Source organism: Leuciscus leuciscus (genome assembly GCF_965113295.1).
Source record: "Leuciscus leuciscus genome assembly, chromosome: 16".
Classification (NCBI taxonomy): Eukaryota; Metazoa; Chordata; class Actinopteri; order Cypriniformes; family Leuciscidae; genus Leuciscus; species Leuciscus leuciscus.
This window is the reverse complement of record NC_138740.1, coordinates 12263177-12279003: the sequence shown is the minus strand read 5'-3', so window position 1 is coordinate 12279003 and position 15827 is coordinate 12263177. Positions and strand designations below refer to the sequence as shown.

Below are 15827 nucleotides of genomic sequence, written 5' to 3'. Positions count from 1 at the left end.
AGTCCCAAGGGCAAGTGCCCGGGCTCATATAGTACATGATCATAAGGGACTCACAGAGAGCCCAGGAAAGAGTGGGTAGAATAGCATCATTCCTGTAATAATATAACATCCTATAAGGAGCAGTTATACTGATGATGTGTCGTACAGTCAGGGCGACCCCCGGCCTGGACTGACGAATATAGTGGGTCTTACACACTGCCCATAGTGCATTTTCTCAAGCAGTTTCAGTATTCTGGCCCGAACACATCAGGGCAGACAGTACCGATTTTAGACCGAAAGCAGCTTAGCCTGCAAGGAGGGAACCTCTAGGTTATAAAACCTTATAAATGTAGACGGGGAGGCCCAGCCTGCCGCCATACAGATATCTTGCAAGGCAATCCCACTAGACCAAGCCCACGACGAGGCCACGCCTCTCGTGGAGTGTGCTCTGACTCCAAATGGGCACTGTAAGCCCTTAGAGGTATAAGCCAGCGCTATAGCATCAACTATCCAACTGGATAGGCTCTGTTTCGACACGGCAAGTCCCTTAGAACGTCCGTAGAGTGAAAACAAAGAGCTGCTCTGTCTGTCTGAAAACAGACGTGCGAGACACATAAGCTCTTAATGCCCTGACTGGGCAAAGGAAGCTTGCGTCTCCTTCCTCGTCAGAGACCGGTAGGGCTGACAGGGAATGACCTGCGCCCTAAACGGTGTGTTGAGGGATTTTGGAACATAACCGTGCTTAGGTTTGAGTATAACTCTTGAGTCATTAGGCCCAAACTCCATACACGTCGCGCTTACTGAGAGCGCGTGTAAGTCCCCTGTGCGCTTCACTGAAGCGAGAGCCAGAAGAAACACTGTCTTGAAAGACAGGTGTTTAAGATCAATCGTCTGTAAAGGCTCGAATGGGTCACCTTTCATGGCTTCCAGCACTGTAGAAAGGTTCCATGCAGGGACTGAGGGAGGTCTGGGAGGATTCAGTCTCTTAGCTCCTCTAAGGAAGACGATGACTAAATCGTTCCTTCCTACTGACTGACCCAGCGTTGTTTTTGAGAACGCTGCTATGGCCGCCACATACACTTTGAGCGTGGAAGGGGTCCTGCCCTTGTCCAACAGCTCTTGTAGGAAGGAGAGAACCTCCGTCACCCCACAGTCTAGGGGCGACACGCCACAAGCTGTGCACCAGCTGGAGAACACTGACCATTTCGAGGAATAGAGACGTCGCATAGACGGAGCTCTAGCCTGCGTGATCGTGTTTAACACTCCGCTTGGGAGGTCAGCGGGTACCCGTTGATGGCCCAAACATGAAGGGACCACAGCTCTGGGCGCGGATGCCAAAACGAGCCCTTGGCCTGAGAGAGGAGGTCCCTCCTCACTGGCACTGGCCATGGGGCAGTGCTTGCTAGCTGCATCAGAACTGGGAACCAGGCTTGGTTTTTCCAGAACGGCGCTACGAGTAGCACTGAGCATCCTTCTCTGATCCGTTCTATCACCTGAGGCAGGAGAGAGACGGGAGGAAAGGCATAGAGCGGGCGGCGGGGCCATACGTGAGCCAGCGCGTCCCTGCTCTTGGAGAAAAATTCCAGACAGTGAGCGTTTTCTTGAGACACGAACAGGTCTACTTCCGCTCTGCCGAATTTCTTCCACAGCAGCTGGACTGTCTGTGGGTGTAGAGGCCACTCGCCTGTCGGAACATTGTTCCTGGACAGTCTGTCCGGTCCTACGTTTAGGAGCCCTGGCACATGCGCTGCTCTCGGCGAGAGCAGGTTGCGCTGAGCCCACACCAGGAGGCGTTCTGTCAGCCTGTGCAGGTTTGGGGACCTGAGGCCGCCCTGGCGATTTATGTAGGACACCACTGACATGTTGTCCGAGCGGACCAGGACGTGGTGTCCTCGTATTTGGGGACAAAAACGCGTCAGTGCGTTGTCTACTGCCAACATTTCGAGGCAGTTTATGTGTAGAAGCTTCTCCCGTTCTGACCATTGGCCGAAGAACGGTCTGCCCTTGAGCAGTGCTCCCCATCCCAAGGTGGAGGCGTCCGTAGACACTACCTTCACACTCGAGGAAGTCCCCAGGCTAACACCTGATTGGTACAAGTCGTTTGCTTTCCAAGGTTTCAGAGCTGCGATGCATTTCTGATTGACCTTGAGACGAAGCAGACCGGAAGCCCACGCTCGGCGCGGTACTCGCGCTTTCAGCCAGAACTGTAGCGGGCGCATGCGAAGCAAGCCCAGCTGAAGTACTGATGATGCTGAGGCCATGAGACCTAGCATCCTCTGAAATTTCTTGAGCGGGACAGATGCGCCGCAGCGGAAAGAGCTCGCTGCGCGCTGAATGTCTAGTACGCGCTCTGGTGACAGTCGCGCTATCATAGACAGCAAGTCCAGTTCTGTGCCCAGAAAAGATATTATCTGTCTGGGAGACAGAGAACTCTTCGCCCAATTGACCCAGATTCTCGAGGTGATCGAGCAAAATGGTCCTGTGCTCTATGAGCACCGAGTGAGATTGAGCTAGAATCAGCCAATCGTCCAAGTAGTTCAATACTCGCATGCCCTGTAGTCTGAGGGGTGCGAGCGGCTAGAGACAAGCCGAACGGTAGGACTGAGCACTGATATGCCTGGCCCTCGAAGGCGAATCTCAAACGTTGCCTGTGACGTGACGCTATTTGTATTTGAAAATATGCATCTTTCAGATCTATTGACACAAACCAATCTCCTCGGCGAATCTGCGTGAGGATTTTTCTGGTCGTGAGCATTCTGAACTGTTGCTTCGCAAGCACTCTGTTCAGTTGCCTTAGATCTAGTATGGGTCTGAGACCCCCGTCTTTTTTCAGTACCAGGAAGTATCTGCTGTATAGCCCTCCTTCACTCTGAGCTTGAGATAAAGGCTCTATGGCCCCTTTGCTCAACAGTTTCAAAATTTCGGCTCGAAGTAGGTGGTGCTACTTCTGTTTTTACCGTAGCTTCGACGCGCGTCACATTACGGCGAGGGCGTCGGCGAAACTGTAGCGAATAGCCTCTTTCTATAATGTCTAGCACCCACTTCAAAACCCCCGAGTAGCCTTGCCCATGCATCTGCACGAATGGCTAGGGGCTGAATGCGGAGCGCACTCTGGTCGCTCAGCGACAGAGGGGCTTCGGTGTGCTGTAACATAAGCGTCGCGCTTCGAGGCAGGGGGCGCGCTGATAACAGCGGGCAGATTGCCCGCGCTCGACTCCTTTGCGGTGGTCAACCGAGAGGGGAGGGCTGGGCGAGTCCCGTAGGACCTGTCATGTCTATGTGTGAATGTGGGCGCAGGATAGCGGGCACATTTACAACACTGAGAGCATTGTCCGCCTGAGCAGAGCGAATGCACGTTGGTTTTGTTTTTACAGAAACCTTGAGATATGCGGAACGTAGTGTTTGTGGGCACTGGGCAGTGGGCACATTTACCACGTTTAATGCGCAATCGACCTGGGTCGATTTCATGTGCGCGAGCCCTGTGTGACGGGCTGTGTTTGTGTGTAGGAATGAGCACTGGGCAGTGGGCATTTCGTCTACATTCGTAACACCATCGGCCGTGGCCGGGACACCAGAAAATACACTAACCCCGATCGTCCGCTTCCAGCCTCCCTTGTGAACGGCGCAGTTTGCGCGGCTCGAACAGAGGGAGAGAGAAAGCTAGCCCCGTGACGGTCCGCTCCTGACATCCCCTGTGAACGGCGTGGTTTGCGCGGCTCGAACAGAGGGAGAGCAGGTATCATCCCCCAAGCAGGCAAGGCAAGCGGGCGAACCGGCGAGCTTTGCGGGTTGGGGGGGGGGGCGGAGGAGCAGTCTCGGAGAAGGATGCCAGGTGAGTCCTCAGAGTCACCATAGGCAGTAACTGGCTCGCAGTGAGGGCGGTCGCCGTCAGCGAGCGCAAGAGCTGCGTGATCCTCAGGAAAGGGGCGTCTTGAAAAAGACGCCCGGCTCTTTTAGTGCAATGAGAGTGTGTGTCGCGGCGGCGAGCACACACACATACACAAAACACAATAGCAGAGAAAGGATATAACGCCGGATAGCGCAGCAGGAAGGCGACTGAAGGCGGCGCGGCCAGCGGCTTCAGAGTGTCGACTCGTCCCGCTGAAAGGCTTCTTCAGACGGCGCGGCTTCTCTCCGGATCCAGCGATGCGAGAGCTTCGCTGAAGAGATGAAAAATCAGTGAGCTAGCCTCTCGAAGCTATATTTATAGCCCTAGACCACGCCCATTCTGGCGGGACGTGACGTATTGGGCGCGAAGCACGCCCATTGGAGCTGACGTCACGAAAAGGCCTTATCGATAGGCTGCTGCAGTTGCCGCAGGGCAGCCAATAGGCGCACAAGCCGTCTCGCCTGTGTCTGCATGCTGCCGCAACGCGTTTTAGATTATTTCAAAATTAAGGATCATTTTTGGCTTCAGTATCTCGCGGAAAAGAGATTTTCCCCTAGCGTAAGACTTACGCAGTACGAGAGTACCTCTCGTAAGAGAACTTGCTGGTTTTAAAGCATTTCAGGGGGCTTTTTACCTTATTTTGCATAGATCACCTCAGCACATTATCTTATGAATAGCGCGCTCTGCGAGTGGGTGTGAACTCATTTCAGGGGGCGTTTACCTTATTTTGCATAGATCACCTCAGCACATTATCTTATGAATAGCGAGAGGGCGTGAACTCATTACAGCTAATTAGATGAGACGGGAGAAACTGTACTTCTCTTTAGTATCATACAGATTACATTGCAGGAGAATATTTGTTTTGAATGTGAACTGTTTTATTTAAAAGTAGAAATTTAAAGCTTTCTTTAGACGCATGTTTCATGGTTGTGTGATAAGTATTCGCTGAGTTGCAGTTCATTTTCCAGACTTGTTTCAGAAAGATTTTTGCGGAGACAGAGTGAGCTGAAAGCGCACCCTGTTTATTTTATTTATTTAAAAATAACAAGGTTTTGATGTTAATGTGAGTGTACACAAAAAAAAGAAGACCCTCTATAGTTTATAATCATGTATTTATTTTATTTATATGACCATAAATGACGGATTTTTTTAAGTTTATGTTGCTGCTATGTGAAAAAAATCCAGCAAAACGCGTCGGCGCGTTTCTCGACCTCAGAGGGTTAATAACAATTATACCTTAGGTTCAATTTAAACAAAATCATTACAGTAATCTTCCAAAAGATAAAAGATGTGTATGTATTCAACTTTAAATATTTCATTTAAACAATCTTTTATTTTTAAAAGATATCATTTAAACTTTTAAGATTATACTTCTTATAAACTCAGCACCTGATATCCTGATCACTGAATTTGTGTGTCTCTCTGACACACACACACACACACACACACACACACAGATGGTCACTCACATCTCCTCTGATGTCTGATCTCCACACACACACACACACACACACCCTTTGGCTGGTGCTTTTTGAAAGCTCCGCAGGACAAACGCTGGTGTAAAGAGAGGCCAGAGGGCCCTGATTTCTAAACATGTAAGATGATTTTTTATTTTCGTGAACCCGTTTCATACACTGCGTTGTTTCATGAGCTGCATGTTTTTTCTTCAACTCTCTAAACATTTAACTGATTGTTTCATAACATGTAGGCCTATGTTTTTTTTGTTGTTTTTTTCAACTCTATAAACATTTAACTCATTGCAATTTTTTTGTGAATCCATTTTATTTAAACTGGATAGTTCTACATTTATTTCAACTTTTTGTGTGAGGTTTTAGTAAGATCTTTATTTTATATTATTTATTTATAATCATTTATATTCTTTTAAAGAACAGAATGTTTTATGTAAGATGATTTTTTATTCTTTTGTTTATCTAAAACTGAAAGAATTGGTTTCAGTAAGATTCTATTTTATATTATTGTATATTATATTATTTGTGTCAGGGTTCTGCCCTGGCAGCGTTGTCTGTCTTGTCTCTGTTTAATGTTTCTATGTTTATGTTGTGCTTAAACACATGGCTGTGTCTTTGTTTGTGTTTGCCATGTGCTCCTCTGTCTCTTCCTCCTCGTTTCCCGTTACCACGCCCCCTTGTTTAGTTGAGTCATTGTTTGAGTGTTAGCACCTGTCTCCTCGTTAAGTCCTTGTTTGTCTGAGTGTGCTCACCTGTTCCTCATGTTCTTAGCTCCCTTTATATGTTTGCTCTTTCCCTCTTGTGTTTGCCAGTTTGTTAAATGTTGTACCTCAGAGTACTACTGTGTCTCAGTATCGTTCCTCTTAAATCGTTAGTGTTTTGTTGTAGAAGTTTGTTAGTGCTCTGGTTACTGCCATTGGCTCTGTCTTGTTTCCCTGTTCCAGTTCTGTCCAAGTCCTGTCCAGCAAGCAGTCCTGTTCTGAGCCTGAGATACCTGAGCGCCAAGCTGTAAGAAGTTCCTGTCTGGCTTTAGCTGGTTACCTCTGGTCTCACTCTGTTCTGCCATATCTACACTCCAGCCTACGGACACCTCATTACATCTGCTGCTCTGCTGTTGTCATTTTCTCATCTCTATCTATTGTTTGGATTGCTACCTTCTCCCACCTCGTCGTGTCATCTGTTTGTCAATAAAGCTGTTAATTGTCATCCTGCATTTGAGTCCTCCTTCACAGATCCATAACAATTTGTGTGAAATATACATTATTTTATAAAATCTCTGTTTCTCACTATCACTGTGCTCTGGAATGGGGGGGGACCTGCTGTCAGACTCTCTAAAATGGAGAGTGACTCACAGGGTCGCAAGATGACGTAAAGTACATGCATCTGATGAATTTTATCGAGTTGATGTCAATAGCGCGCGCTCTCTATAGGCATATTCATATTTTGCCGCTATGTGAAAAAATTCAGCAAAATGCGCCGACGCGTTTGTCGACCCCAGAGGATTAACTTTAGCCTAACCATAAATTGTGATTAAAATATATATGATCACTCATATCAAGACGCCGCTGCGGTGGTGGAGTCCATGCAGGAGGAGCAGCGTTTGACACTGTGTCGCTTTTCAGCGTGAGCTGTGTGGAGAAGCCCATTTCCACCTCTATTGCGTTGGAGAAGCAATCACGCGTAAAATGCAGGTTTCACACTCACGGTCTTCCAGGCCAAGTGCATGCAAACACTGGCGCCTAATTTACAAGTCTGCTGGAAAGCTATGCAGTCCAGCAGTGCTGTTGCAACCAGCAACACTACACCTACGTACCCTCCTGACCACTGTACAATACAGATAAATTTACGCTAACTCGTACCAGGGGCGTGGTGAGCTCGTACCAGGGGCGTGGTGAGCTGGAACCTGCTTACGTCACCTGCCACCGCTTACGTCACTTGCCACCGCAAACATCCAATAGGAAAATTCAACTGCAGTAGCCACCGTTCAACCTTAAGAGGGCAGCACTCAGACGTTTTTACACCATATATTGTAAAATTAAAACACTTTATACCCAAATGTCAAAAAAGTTACTTGAATCAATGAACAGCACTAATAAAGCCCCATTCTTACAGATCATTAACTAAAAAAAGTTGGTTTAGGGTTTAGTTACCCTTTAAAAGAACTGAATGGTTTCTCAACATTTGTGTGAGATAAACTTCCACAGTTTTTTCTTATCAGTTTCACAGTACAGCCCGGATACGCTCAGGAATATGTAGGGAGGATCGTGTGTGTGATACCAACTTCAAAAACACACACTAGCTGTCATATTATTATAACAGTGTCTTCAAAAAACACCTAACTGTCATGTTCAAAAGGCTTCAATAGGCTTCAAACAATTAAAACTAGCTGTCATATAGCCATGACGTATTATTTAATCACAGTGTCTTCAAAAACACACACACACTAACTGTCATGTTCAAAAGGCATCAAACTAGCTGTCAGATACCATGACATATTGTTATAACACTTTCTGTCAATGTCAAAAGGCTTCAAAAGGCTTCAAAAGCCTTCAAAAGACATAAAAACCTGAAACTAGCTGTCAATAACATGATCAAAAGTCATACTAACTGTCAACCAAAAGTCAAAACTAGCTGTCAAAAGCCCTTTGATCTTCTTTGATCCCTTTGATCCCTTTGATCCTATGCCAAAAGGGGCGGAACTCCTGTCACCGGAAGGGGCGGGGCACTGGAAGGGGCGGGACCTGTCACCGGAAGGGGCGTGACACCTGTCAATCAATCATTTTTTGACAGGTGGTCCAGGGTATCAACTACTCGCACAACTTGAGAAGGGAGACGGTAAACCTGGGACAAACATTGTGATGAGAGTGCTGGATGGCAGGAAGAAAGGCTTTTATACATTTATCCACACTAAATCATTTATGAACAAAAATATAATGAAGTAAAAAAAATTACAGGAATATTTTTGTTTCCAAGAACGGAACATGTTGAGACAGGTGATGTGGGATTCACCCTGAGCTTCTCTATGTCAAACAGGTATTCCAGTATATCCCAGTATATCCAAAGTATCCAGAAATTCGAACCACTATGTTGCTTCACCTCAGACAAGATCTGACTGGATCACAGTCTTTTCACACACTGTATAAAAAGGAATTGAGAAAATTTAAAGACTCAATGCATTCAGATTTTTAGGTTTTTTCAACTATTGTCTTAAAAATGGTCTTAAGGAAAACCACTTTGTGGCGGCCATCATGGCTGAGGACTTAGGCGCAGGGGTGGACTTTACCATTAGGCAAAGGTCGGCAATTGCCTTGGGCCCCAAGCTACCTAGGGGCCCCCAAAATGCCCTATTAACTTATGCTTAATTATTATTTTTATTTTATTTATTTTTTATTATATATTTCTAAAACTCCGTTTGCGAAAAATGGCATCAAATCATTATTGTCGTGTCGCAGACAGGAGGGGGCCCCCCGCCTCACTACATTGGACTATTCCATTATCTCACTTACTGCACATCTGCGAAAGTGACAAGGCTGTGCCAAAAAACTGACGGAGAAAAATAAGTGATTGACAGACAGAGTGTACAGAGTTGACAGACAGAGTGTACAGAGTAGTAGACAGAGTAAAAATGAAGCGAAGCTAGCTACCCAAGCGGTGCCGAAAAAAGGAGGAAGCGGGAGGAAAGCAAAAAGTCCGTAAAGGTGCGCGGCGCGAAAGTTAAACAACACGCAGTAACAGGAGGACTGGGAAATACATGAACAGAGCAAGACGAGTCTAAACGCGAAATTAAAGTTTCGAAGTTACCCAAGCGGCTCAAATAAAAGAAAAAAGTGAAAAGACGCTAAGTATTTGGGAACGCTGCCAAAGATGACAAACTTTTTTACGGCTACTGTTGGGGATACAGATCAGGAACAACAACGTCCAACGCACAGAAAAATCGTGAAGCAAAGAGGACACGCAGATCGACAGACAAAACTGAGCAGTTTACTTATGAATCATGATATTTAAAAAAAATATCAGCTCTCAGATTCTGTCAATTCTATTACGAAATTCAAAACAATACCGTTTTGCCATTTTAATGTGACGTGACAGATTCCTATAGCGGCACGTGAACTGATCATCTCTAGCTAAATAGTAAATAAACACGAATTAACAATGTTGAAAGATACAGTATAACTTACCGAAATGTATATTCCTCATTCATAATATCGATCAATAAGTGTTTTTCAACCGCGGAAAGAGGTAAAACAGCTGGAGAACAATCGTCACATAACATTTACCTCAGGAAAGTCATTTAATTGGCTAGGAAAAAAAAGAGCAATATATAGAGTATTTGGCTAAATATGTGTACTATATTACTTATTTTAACCTTAAATTATACCAGCTGATAGGGCTTTTTTTTTCTTGAGAAAAAGTAACGCCTATCTTGTGAAACGTTACCTAATATTTTTCCAAATGAGTCAATATTGAATCAAATCACAATAATTGAATCGAAATGGCGAAATGGTGAAACAACAACAACAACAAAAAAAACATAGCTTACCAGATATTGTACCATGTAAACATTGTAACATGTTTCTGTTTAGGAGTAAAGAAGTGTATGCAGGGTTTAAAGGGGACGTTTTTTTCTCCTCTCTAACCTTTACTTCCCCGTAGATTAGCTTTACCTGCCTATCCACCATTCAGTCGGTACATATTTTTTTCGTTCTCTTTTAAAGATTGGATGGGGAGGGGCCCATAGCCTACCTACCTTCGCCTTGGGCCCCCGATTTGCTAAATCCACCACTGCTTAGGTGGCAGTCATCTTGACCGGAGACAAGGGTTCAGTTCTTGGGACAGGAACAGGTCTAGGGACAGGAAAAGGCTCTGACGTGGCAGAGGCGAGCCTGGCTGAGGGCTCAGGTGGCGGAGGTGGCCATCGTGGCTGAGGACTCAGGCGGTGAGGCGGCGGCCATCTTTGCTGAGGGCTCAGGCGGTGAGGCGGCGGTCATCTTGACCGGAGACAAGGGTTCAGGCATGATGTGGAGATCAGGCTGGTCAAGAATGATGAGAAGATCAGGCTGGTTAGGCATGATGTAAAGATCAGGCTGGTCAAGGATGAGAAGATCAGGTTGGTCAGGCTGGACATCACAATCTGCAGACATGGCGTGGGTATTCCAGTATATCCAAAGTATTGCTCCTGATCGATTGTTCCTGTCTGCCTCGTTGCTCCTGCTGCAGTTGTTGCGTTGGTGTGCGTCTGAAAGCTTCGTATATCTTTCTGTTTTGAATCATTATTTACTATCATTCCTTGTTGTTTATACTGCTAAATATAACTTACTCAACATCACACATTAACCTGACATCGCTAGCTTCAATCTAAATCGTTATTGCTAGCACAACACGCTAGTAATTCGCTAGCCTGTTAGCATGGCACAAAAAACAATTTTTTTCTCGCGCGCTTTTTACGAGTCCATCAAACAACTTAGGTGAGTAAGATCAGTCAACAAACACGGTAAGTTATGTCATCTTCTCCTCTTATTGTTACTTGCACCTCATGCAACATGTTTAGCATATCCTTCTCTGTCAGCACAGGATTTACATGTGATAAATGCAGGGAGATAGTAAAGCTGACGGGGAAGATTTCAGAACTAGAGACACGCATCCAAGCTTTAATCGAGGTTAATTGTTAGAGTGCAAGGGTTTTAGATACTGCTTTGGATGCTACTAGCTTAGTGAACTCTTTACATTGTTCGGTTCCGGCTGAAGTAGTGCAGCAGAGCAATTGGGTGACAGTGAGACGCTGTAGTCGCGGGACAAAACACCGCTCTTCCGTTCCGATTACAACTTCAAATAGATTCTCCCATCTCAGTGAAACACCCACTGTGAATCCTGTTGAATGTGCCCTAGTTATTGGTGATTCTATTACATGGAACGTGAAAATAGAGACACCAGCCACCATAGTCACATGTTTGCCGGGAGCCAGAGCGCCTAACATCAAAGCAAATTTAAAAGTGCTGGCTAATGCTAAGCGTAAATTCTCTAAGATTATTATTCACGTCGGCACAAATGATGTTCGACTCCGCCAGTCGGAGATCACCAAAATTAATGTTAAAGAGGTGCGTGAACTCGCAAGTACGATGTCAGGCACTGTAATTTGCTCTGGCCCCCTTCCTGTTCGCAGGAGTGATGAGATACTTAGTAGATTGTCCTCACTCAATGGCTGGTTGTCTAAGTGGTGTCCGCAAAATAATATAGAATTCATAGACAATTGGAAAAGTTTTTGGGGCAGACCTGACCTGTTGAAAAGAGATGGTATTCATCCCTCCTGGGATGGTGCTGCTCTTCTCTCTAGTAATATGGCACATAGTCTTAGAGCTCAAACATGACAATCTGGGGCTCAGGTCAGGAAGCAGACAGACTGGCTAAACCGACCGTCTGCTAGCTGTCTCACGTCACCAAGGTCAGATAAATCCCATCACATAGAGCCTCTTTCACCGAGATATCATCATATAGAGACTGTGTCTGTTCCCCGAATTAGGACATACAAAAAAACAAAAAACAAAAAAACAGATATAATGCAAATGAGCAAATGATAAAGCTTGGGTTTCTGAATATTAGATCCCTTACTTCAAAAACACTTATTGTTAATGATATGATTACAGACTATAAACTAAATGTGCTGTGTCTGACAGAAACCTGGCTAAAACCAAACGATTACATGACTTTAAATGAGTCCACCCCGCAAGATTACTGTTAGAAACATGAACCTCGTCTGAAAGGCAAAGGGGGAGGTGTTGCTGTAATTTATAGTAATATTACTAATATTACTATATCACCATACAGACTTTATCAAAGAATTTGCTGACTTTCTATCAGAGTACTGGCTGCAGATAAAGTCCTAATTGTTGGTGATTTTAATATACATGTAGATAACGAAAAAGATGCATTGGGATTGGCATTTAAAGACATCCTTAACTCTATTGGAGTTAAACAACACGTGTCAGTTGATGCCGTTGAAATTCTGCAGCAGAGCAATGACATCTCAGATCATTATCTAGTCTCGTGTAAACTTCATTTAGCCAAGGCTCCAAAGCCGACTCTGTGTTACAAATATGTTAGACCTATCACTTCTGCCACTAAAGATTGCTTTATCAATAATCTTCCTGATCAGTTTCATCACTTTTAACTCTCTCTTTTCCAGCACTTTAGACACAGTTGCTCCGTTGCGCCTAAAGAAGATTAAAGAAAATAGTCCAATGCCGTGGTACAATGAGCACACTCAGGCCCATAAGAGAGCAGCCAGAAAAATGGAGTGCAACTGGAAGAAAACAAAACTAGAGGTATTTCGCTTTTCATGGAAAGAGAGCTCGATTGCATGAGATGCCTTAACCCTCTGAGGTCTGAGCTGTTTTCTGGGCCTGGAGGTGTTCTGACATGCTCTGACATTTGTGTTTTTTTCTGTTACTAGTGACATTTTCATGGCTAAAGTCTAATTACACTGTATTCAGCACAAACTCTGCTACAATAATATATCAGCAGCATGTATGTAAAAGTTTGTAGTTTTGCGATAATGACATTTATGCGTGGTTTGTGAAAATACAAAAAAAAATTGTCACTGAAATAAGGCCATGAAACCCATACTGATTATTTCTTCACAAGACTTTTGAAAATTGTATGACGTAGCCTACAATATTTGCTCCAAAACTATGTGAAAATCCCCCTGACTGCTCATTCAGATAAGACAATATATTGATTTAAAATTTCTAAGACGTGTTTTGTGTGACAAAGCCATATTCGAAGAGGCGTGATCATCTCATGAATATGTAAGCTTTTAACACCTGAGAAAGACAAAGACACTCCCCTAACTGCCCTATTAGGAGCGATCAGGCCCTGTCATTCAGAGCAACCTTGCACAAAGAATGAGGAGATTTAAAAAAGAATGGCTTTTAGATTGTTTGGATTTATTTACAACACAACATAATCCAAAAATACACAACAAATGACAAAAGAGCACATTGAAAACAATGATCCAAAGACAGAGACCTTTGTGCCATTCCTAAAAACATTGTACATACTATTTCCAAGGTGTTTGATTTTCACTTTACCATGTTCATGTACAGAGACTCATGTGAATGTTGAAGTCAGCAGGACTCAGTTGCATCTGGTCCCTGAAAGAAAAGAAAAAAGTGAACATACTGGTATCAAGAGAAACTAGGCCTGCACGATTTTGGGAATACATTTTAGATTTTTCTGGTTAAAATTGCTTTTTAAAATTCACAGAATACACACACACACACACACACACACACACACAAATGTTTCCAACAATATATAATATAAAGAACACCATATTTGTTGTGCCTTGTAGGCATAAGCTATGTGCAGTACTGCATAAAATAATTTTATTTTACAAAGCAGCCTATAAATCTTCCAAAAGATTTCAGCAACAATGCTAGAGAAAAATATATTGATTATCTTATGTTACTTCAAATGTTTCCATTCGTTATGATGATATGAAATGAGATAATAGTAAAAACATAAAGCCTAATGTTTGGTGCATTTTTCCTTTCAAACGCAATCGCGCTCCAAAATATGATACATTCAAACCCACAGCGCGCTCCAAAATATGATACATTCAAACGCCATCGCGCTCCAAAATATTAAACATTATGGTTATACATATCTATGTTTGAGCAGATATCCACAAACAGTATTTAACAGTAAACACGGGTCTAAATAGTATAATATTCACCATATATCTAGCAACAGTTCAACTGCAATGTGAAGTTTATGCAACAATACCATAAACTAATAAGTAAGAATTTCTTACCTTACATCTTTCTTGTCTTCAAATCGCGTTCTTCTTCTTCTGATGTAAATCCAATGTAAGCTCACAGCACGTCTTCCAAACTCGACGAAAAGCAGAGACTTGTGAAGTTTGTTGGTGTTTTGTGTTTGAGGTAACGAGGGCGTTCGCGTCCCATGTGGAGATTTGCATGTGAATCTCTTTTGCGCGAGTGGGCGTGGCCGAATTAAAAGTAATTAGCATGCGTTTGAGATACTGGACATCCTGAGTTTTGTTTCAGTTTATAGACGTGCTCAAGAAAAAAAAGTTCACCGCGACGGAGAGGCAGAACGCACACCCTGTTTATTTTCTTTATTTTACAAAAGCACAATGTTTTGATTTGATTGTAAGTGGACATCAAAGAATTTGCTGACTTTCTATCAGAGTACTGGCTGCAGATAAAGTCCTAATTGTTGGTGATTTTAATATACATGTAGATAACGAAAAAGATGCATTGGGATTGGCATTTAAAGACATCCTTAACTCTATTGGAGTTAAACAACACGTGTCAGTTGATGCCGTTGAAATTCTGCAGCAGAGCAATGACATCTCAGATCATTATCTAGTCTCGTGTAAACTTCATTTAGCCAAGGCTGCAAAGCCGACTCTGTGTTACAAATATGTTAGACCTATCACTTCTGCCACTAAAGATTGCTTAGTGGTTAACCCTCTGAGGGTTAAAAGCTGCTAGATCTGCTTATTTTTCAACCCTTTTAGAAGAAAATAAACAAAACCCTGTATTTATTTGAAACAGTGGCTAAACTAACGAAAAATAAAGCTTCTTATCCTGAAGCTTCATAAAAAAGCTTCATAAATCCTGATGTACTTGTTACATCATAAGAAGGATGGCGTCTATGCTAATATTAGTCTCTGTTTATCCGAGGTTTACCACAGTCCACCGGATCCAGGCCGTATCCAGATCTGATGAAGGACCTGCACCTGGACAAGATAACAATGCAGTCCTGAAGTGTCGACCAGTCTCTCCCCTGTTTACTGAAGTTAGCCGGATCCTGGCCGTATCCAGATCAGATCCCTGAAGTGAGACATCCCTGAAGTGCCAGCCTCATCAGCCCTGTGAAGGCCTCATCGACACGACAGCCATCGGCACTGATCCTCAACAAACTCGTATCCATACCGGCGTGATGACTCAGACGTCCAAACAGATGGAACTGGATAAATATTCTGAATGTTCTGATCCAATCTGACTTCTGACCTGTAATGCTGCCTGGATCATAATCATACACTGTTCGCTCGTTGGCCAGAGGAGAACTGGCCCCCGACTGAGCCTGGGTTCTCCCAAGTTTTTTTTTCTCCGTTCTGTCACTTGATGGAGTTTTGGTTCCTTGCCACTGCTGCCTTGGCTTTTGGCTTGCTTAGTTGGGGACATTTAATATTCAACAAAATTATTGATCTGCCTTACTTAAGGTGGACGATGATGCAATTTTCTTCTAGAAACAAACCTTGTTGTATTATTTTCATGTTATCACTGTGAAGCTGCTTTGATGCAATCTGTATTGTAAAAAGCGCTATATAAATAAAGGTGACTTGACTTGACGTGAAGTTGCAAAGTAACTTATAGTCTTTAGAATGTTCAAAAGGGACCATAAAAATAAAGTGTTACACTTTTAAGCACTAGATGTCAACCGTCACACGGGCATTTTAAGTA

At 43.8% G+C, this 15827-nt stretch overlaps 2 long non-coding RNA genes across 2 annotated transcripts in view; one reads left to right on the top strand and one right to left on the bottom strand.

Annotated features, from left to right (window-relative positions):
- The window catches only part of LOC309477993, a 62307-nt gene extending 52066 nt beyond the window's left edge, over nucleotides 1–10241 (bottom strand). Inside the window, exons 1-2 of the long non-coding RNA XR_014198730.1 lie at nucleotides 10121–10241; nucleotides 8146–8614 (exon numbers count right to left, since the gene is read on the bottom strand). This is a non-coding gene — a long non-coding RNA (uncharacterized lncRNA). The remainder of the gene's footprint in view (nucleotides 1–8145; nucleotides 8615–10120) is intronic.
- Nucleotides 10242–10350: 109 nt separating this feature from the next.
- LOC309477988 lies at nucleotides 10351–15827 on the top strand. The gene is made up of 3 exons (XR_014198723.1): nucleotides 10351–10481; nucleotides 12518–12656; nucleotides 15045–15827. It is a non-coding gene; the product is annotated as an uncharacterized lncRNA (long non-coding RNA).